Here is a 7485-nt window from a genome sequence, read left to right on the forward strand (position 1 = left end):
CAAAAGCTTCTTGGTGCTATATCTATACACAAAACTTTCAGCGTTATTGATTTTCCAAGTCTACTGCCTTTACAATGAATGGTTAGTAATTTACATATAATTACAATACTAATGACACATTACTTCCACTATTACACATGCTCAGAAAAAGGGTCTTCACCTGGGCAAGGGTGTTTTTGACATGTGGGTGTACTAGTATTATAATGATGGTAGTTCAGCTAAAGGTACCTGGATCTTGAGTGTTCTTGCCAAGTTGGCAATGTACATAGAACATCTTCAAAACATCCTGATTAACTGTTTCTTCAAGGTCTAGTTATTCCAGGATGTCCTTGGTTGATGAAAGCTGACTGTGTACTCTTCTGGTTACAAATGCACCTTAGTGACATCTTGCACAAAGTAAATACATCGTTTTACATTTCTCAGTTAACCCTCAACAGAGAGGGAGGTTTACAGCACCTGTTCTCACCAGAGCACTGCAGTATTAGGAGTCTGGACACTAGCAATTACCTCCCTGGAAACACTACTGCTCATACCAGCTTCAGGCAAGCTGGCTGTTGGATGCAGAACCTGCTTGAACCTCAAAATGCTCCATGTTTCCACTGCTTGCCTTTTTTTTTTTTCTCTCTCCAGCAAAGCACAAAACAGGCCAGGGTTTCTTGCTCTGTCAAAAGTTATTTTTCTGGGGGCATGGGGAGGCAAGAGGGGAAGTACTATTCCAGTTTTCTTCATAATTAAAACTCTTCTCATCAGAGGGTATGAGGGCAATTTACCTCCGCAAGGGAGGGGGTTGCTGGCATTCAGCTAATGGAAACAGGCTGCTGGCTAACGGGTGGTCTGCAAACCCTGTTTGTTTGTGTAGGGAGCAATCCCAGCCATGGCAGGTAAGCAGCATGCTGCCCTTGCTGCTCTGAGTAACTACACTCACAAACAGCTGCAATCAGCAGCTACACAAAACCTACTGAGCACAAGACTGCTGAGCAGGAATTTAGCACCATTTACACCATCGACCTTGGAAGACAGAATCATCTCCCTGCCTTGGGGGACCCAACAGCAGCAGCCCAGCCCTCCTTGCTACAGGGTGGCCAGAGAAAGAGACCCTGGGGCTGCCAGGAGAACTATATGCTTCAGACTCATGAAAGTTTAATTTACTCTACGGTAATTTCTCAAGGAAGGAATGAGTTGCACTGAATTCAGTATTTCTACCAAATATGCTTTTTGTAGGAAAGAAGCCTTTCATCTTGGACCAGTTACCTGCGGACCAGCTCCAGAAGGACTTTCAGAAGTATCACTGGAGCTGCAGCAAGCTGCGTGCTATGAGGCTGTCACCTGGCATCGGATCCCACCATGAACACTTGCTCATCACAGCCTGCCCAGCTACCAAGCCCCCCAGTTTTCCAGCAGCGCCAGGCACACCACCAGCTCCTGCCTGCTCTGCCACATGCTCAGCACCACAGCGCTGACCTGCTTCTCTGGATGAGACACTCACCTTCAGAGCCAGCCTTTCACCCGAAAAGGAAAGCCAAGAGGCAGCACATCTGCCCTGGGCACACACCCATACCTCTAAATCCAGACATCAAATGACAACAGCAACAGAGGGGCAGGGCTCATCACCTGGTACCTCAAAGCCCACTTCTCAAACCACAGTGGCTGTGCCCAGCTTTAGAGCTGCCTTTCCCCATAGGAACAAACATCTCCCAGCAAAACCTACCCAGCTGCTGCCTTTGGTATTTAAGTATCCTGCTGTGCTCTCATAGGCCACCACAACCACCTGAGCCCACCCTTCACCTGAGAGGTGACCTCCTCCCTGGCTTTTCCAGGTGAAGCCAATATTGGCTCCTAAAACCTCAACCACAATTGCCCTTGGCATTCCCTGGGAAGCAGGAAAAGACTGGGGAAGAAACAAACACATGGATGCCAACCAATAGATGAGTGACAGTATCTATTTGTAGTCCCAGATTACAGCTCTAAGGGTTGGCATAATCCCATAACAACATGCTGAGAACATTTCTGGAGGGCACAATGGAAAGCTGTGCTTGGGCAAGCTGTGGTGATGCGCAGTATAAGGTGAAGTTCATGACCAGAGACAGATGTGCTCAGGCACGTGGTATTTTTGCATAACAATGTGCCTGAAACATTGCTTTCATGTTAATTTTTCAAAGGGTACGTACCTCAAAACAAGTTGTAACTCTCTGCTTCTCCTTTCTCTTCTAGCAGAAAGAAGTCAACGTTAGCTGATATGTGACATCCTCCAAACAGTCAGCAGCAGAGAAGTGAGTCCAAGCAAAGATCTTGTTAATAATCCACAGGCTGAAATTCCTTCATTCTGGGTTTGGTTTTTTTTTTTTTTTTTTTTTTTTTAAGGCTATATATAATTAGAAAATCATTAGGTACAGTTGAAGAAAGATGTAAGAAAATGTCATGCATCTTTGGAGATATTATTCTGATTTTTGCTGCAATTTGACTTCTAAACATACCATGAGATGTAGCACAAGTCCAGCAGGACCACAGAAGATCCTCTGCTGAAGTCTGTCTGCCTCCCACCTGATCTTAACTGAGAATTTTTGAATAATAAATGCTATTTCCAATGTTTGTTTAGACCATCTTTACACAAACATTTCCTGTGAAAAAGACAAACGCAAATGAAACAAGTTACTTCCCATTTGACTACAAAGCTTGGTCTGAAGCCATTCCTCAAATTTAACCCTGTTGCCCATGAGCACACCAGATCTTTGCTGTGCCTCCCACAGTGGGTATCTCGGTGCTGGCAAGAGGAGAGGGCAGCCCAGCAGCTGCACCATGCTCACAGCAATGGAGCAACGGTCCTGTCTAAAGTTTAATTTTTAGTAAGTATCCCCAACTGAAAAGCAAATTCTGCCCCACAGCATGTTTCTAGTAAACAAAAGAAGACAAATGCGTACCAGACACAAGGGGTGTGGGAGGAAGAGGAATGCATAATCAGCTCCCAACTGTCATCGCATGGTTTCTCCTTCTAGGGGGGCTGCACTAAGGGAACAACAGCAAATCTCCTGGGGTCTCACATGAGGAGAGGCCTGACTTAAACCATTGTGTCTAGAAACCTCAGGCCTGGCTTTGGTCAGACTTATATGATAACCAAAAATGATAAAATTAGTATAAGACTACCTCTATATAGACATACATATATAGACATAGTCAGAAGACTGGGTGCATGAAACTGAGATATTTTTGCAATTGCTAGGCAGGGCAAAGCCAAGTTGTACGCAAGTGTGGCGTCCCCTGAGAGAATGTTTCAAGAAGGGCCCGAGTTCACATCCAAAGATGACCTGAACTTTTGGCCCTTTTTCCCTCAACAGGAGAGAGCACATTCATGACCTTAGAGCCAAGCAAGCCCTGGAGTTAACTCCAGACTCCTCAGTTTTCACTCATATCCCCCCCTCCCTAACCTTCATGCATCTTCTTCCATCCTCTTTTTTAGTTTATTAAGTCTGTGATGGCCTCTCAAACATACGAAATATAAATGTGTGGACACAGCTATGTAAATAAAATGGCCCATGTGGTGAGCATGCATGAGGGCAGGGGGCCTTTCCCATGGATGGGAAGGCTGATTGCCAAGCAAATCCCAAGCCATGTGCTCCTACACAGAGAAAAAGACCCTAAGATTTAGGAGCAGTCACAACTTTTATTAAATTGGCAGATCTTTTTCTCTACCTAGGGTGAGAAGTGCCAGTTACTGGCAGTGCTAAAATCAGCTTCCGGCACCAGGAGATGGAGACCTGGAGGAAAGAGATTCAGGGGATAGCAGGATGTGTAAGGAGGAATTTTTATGGATAAGTGGTATGCAACCAGAAGGGGAAGGATTTCTCCAGCCTTACTGTCACTGGTATATGTGTACATCAGTGTTGAACTGTGTGCACACCATATGGGGGCAGCTCTGGGCGTGTTGGGAATAACTTGAGCAACTCCCCTTGTTCCTTCCCGAAAGAGAAGAAGCTCAGATTGGAAAAATAGGTCAGGGGGGTGGTTCAGAAGACTGCCAGACAGCTGCCTCCCTGTCTCCTGTGCAATGTCCCATGGCAGCAGAGGATCTGACCCTCTGTCAGGCGAGCGGATGTTCTGGGAGCTGTGTGTAGTGCTGTGGGACTGGGTGTGTGAACTGCGAGCTGTCACTGGTGCACACCCTCTGCTAGGTTAGACAGTGACTTCCCCACCCACCCCATAGGGAGTTTCTTCTTCTGACTGAAGAGGTCTTCATCAAGCTGCCAGCCCCGACACAGTCCTCTGTGCCTCCCCAGTGGTGCAGGAGGAAGGAGGTGCCAGGTACAGGGCCACCTGAGAGGGTGAGCTGTCAGGGTGGGACAGTTGTGAGGGCACACCCGAGCTCTGGCACAGAGCGCTGAGCCTGCTCCTGCTTTTCAGCAGGCACACAAGAGCCCACTCCAGGTTCAGGGACTGGGCCTCAGTGCAAAGTGAGGTACAACACAGCCATCAGTACCCAGTATCACATGGGATGCCTAAGCCAGAAAAATAGAATACATGGCCAGAAACTTCTGCCCATTACCACAGGGTCACACCTGGAAATCTGATGTGGCAGGCAAACTCAAGTTTACACCCCAGCTTTCCAGCTGAGGCCAGCACATCCTCCTCCTCTGCCTCCTCCTCTACCTCCAAATCACACTGGCCATGACAGCATCACAGGATTTGCAGGGGAAGCCTCCTCTCTTCTAGTCCAGTGCCCAGTGCTTAGGCATGCAACTGAATTGGCATACAGGATTTCTCCAGGGACTCATCTAACCTCATCCGACCCCCATCTCCAGGAGGTCTGTCTCCTTTGCTGCTGCTTCTCCTGTTCCCAGCCCCAGCTAGGGGTGATGCGATAAACTGGTTTTAAACTTATACCTTTTAAACATTTTTTAGACAACATAGTAAAAGAGGTGACAGATCCTGTTGTGCTTATTTGCTTTGTGGACTTTTGGAGGCAACGCCAAGTAAAACGAAGCCCCAGAATAAATCCTACTGAACAGGAACATTTTCATAAATAACCTCAGCTACACAGCTTGCAAATCCTTGAGTTTCTACATCTCTGCAGCCAAAAACATGTGTTTTGTGTTGCTTCACATAAATGTCTCGGGTTATTTATCTGCACAACCTCTTCTATAAATTGCTCACTGGGCCTCAAAATGCAGCAAGCAGGCTCTTTGATGTATGTCTCAATCACCAGGTGAATCAATCACTGCTGTGCACACCTTGTTTGCTCCCACGCAGGGAGAAGTTACCAGTCTCCTTTGCCAGAAAAGAGGGCAAGAAGTCAAATGGTTTTGATGGATGGATAAATGTCTGTGGTCTGAACCTCAGGCACAGAGCTTGTTTATACTATTACTAGCTCTCCTCCTGCTAGCTGGTAAAATACTCCTCCTCCATCCCTCCTTATGAAATATACTCCAGACCAAGAGCCTGCACATGAATATTTGATCTCTTTGTGAGCTCCTTTTACATTATTCCATATCCTCTTGTGGTAGCAATTCCTCTGTACAGGAATAAGTAAAACATCAGACTTTTTCTGTGGTGTTAAGGTGATATATCAGTCTTGTTACAGACTCACTCCACACAGAGGTGGATCTCACGCTTCATCATCACAGTGCAACCTTTACCATTTATTCTGAGTCCTGTGAATGAATCATGTTCGTTTAGGTTACAGTTTAGCTGAGTAACTTTCTTGATTGAGAGATACCATTGGATTTCACAAGGGATGTGCAGGTTCATTGACAGTTGGGAAAGATTTGTCATTCTTGAGTGAACTGTGTTGCTGACGTGCAGTGTGATACTGTCTGGATCAAGGCATCACTCTGCCTCAGTTTCCCCATTCAAAATGAAAATGAGTCAATGCAATAGAAAAAATGAGTGTTTATGTTGACGTAGCACTCCTGTTTCAATGTTGTCGGCTCTTGAGGACAGTCAGCCTGCATATACAGTACACTGTAACATGTCATGCTTCTCCAGGGGAAGCAACCCCTTGTAAACACCCTCTGACCCCTGCATGTGGCTCCTGCACTGCTGCTATGAGTTGCTGTCTCCCATGGTGACAGTTCATATTAGCAATGTTTTCACAGGGGGGACAGAAGGGATGGAGAAGTCGGAAGAAGGGAGATGGAGCCTTAGACAGCTTAGCCAGCAGTTCAAACACCTCTTAGTGTGACAGCCCAGAGCACGTATCCACAGGCAGCTACTGAGGAAGGAATTGGCTGTCCTTGGGAGCGGGCTACAATCTTTATTCTGGGGTCCCAACAGCAGCTGAACTGCTGATTCAGAGAGAATATGTGTAACTGATTTCATCCCTCTTCAGCTGCAGACAAATGGGCTGAGGCTGTTCTGGAGTATCTCATAAGTAATTTTTTTGCCCTTGCACTGCTCCAGTGTCATTATCTTTTGTACCCTCTGAGCTCTGTGCTTTCTTTTTACCTGTGGTATGGGGCTGGACTTCTTTTAGTACAGCCCACTGTTAGAAACAATATGCTGTTATTAAAGGTGATTATAGGTCTTTTAACCCCCTTATTCACCTCCCTGTTTGATCACTCCAGTCCCATGGGACTTCTTGTGGGGCAAGGAATTTCTCAGTGCTAGTGAGAGAAGTGGATGTATGCTCACATGTATCACATCCTCCCATGGGGCTGAAATCCACGGCCTTCACATCCAGATCACAAGCTGTGTCTATACTGCAGTAAGTGATCTTAAACGTAGACATTTCCATCTGCTCTGCCTGTGCCTGCCCTTTCAATCACTTCTAGCTGCCTCTTAATCAGTACCCACCCAATAGGAGGGCTTTGTCACATCAAACTCAATATACTCTGGGAGTGTTTTAGACTTCAGCCCAGACATGCAGACTCCGTGGAAAAAGCAGGTGGATCCATTTTTAGTGTGGCAGTCCATCCAGAGTTACTGATGCCAACCTCAGCATGATGAGTCTCCCAAAGTCCCGTGTCAGACTGACTGCTTCAAGGTGGGTGGTTCCTGCGTGTGTGGGCAACATGGCATATGTGACATGTCAGCTCATCTTCGAACATGGCTGGGGTCCCTGCAGCAATCATAGGGGAGCAGATCACAACAGGAGAGGCTGACCAAGCCCACATTCCTGCAAGAAAGCAGCAGTCCCACTGGAGTCCTTGTGACACAGAGCAGCCCACTACTTGGTGCACTGGGCACATCCCTGATGGCAGGAGCAGCCAGCTCCCTGGCAGCTCCCTGGACAGGCAGCTTGTGCATTCTGCTGGCTGGCATCACCTTCATTACTTTAGGAGAGCACCCCTATCCCTGACAGGGCTTTGCCTCCTCCACAACGCTTTACAACTCCCAGCCCCACTCCTCTCAGCTCTCCTATCCACTCACACTGCAGCCAGGAAAGAAACTTTACAGGCAGCTGAGAAGCAGCGAGATCGGAGGCATTAATTTCCTGGGGGCTTAGCCTTGAACTTAGCCTCGGCTCTCCTGATGTCTCCTATCCCTCGTTCCACT

The sequence above is a fragment of the Eurypyga helias genome, unplaced genomic scaffold (genome assembly GCF_000690775.1).
Source record: "Eurypyga helias isolate BGI_N326 unplaced genomic scaffold, ASM69077v1 scaffold1257, whole genome shotgun sequence".
Taxonomy (NCBI): domain Eukaryota; kingdom Metazoa; phylum Chordata; class Aves; order Eurypygiformes; family Eurypygidae; genus Eurypyga; species Eurypyga helias.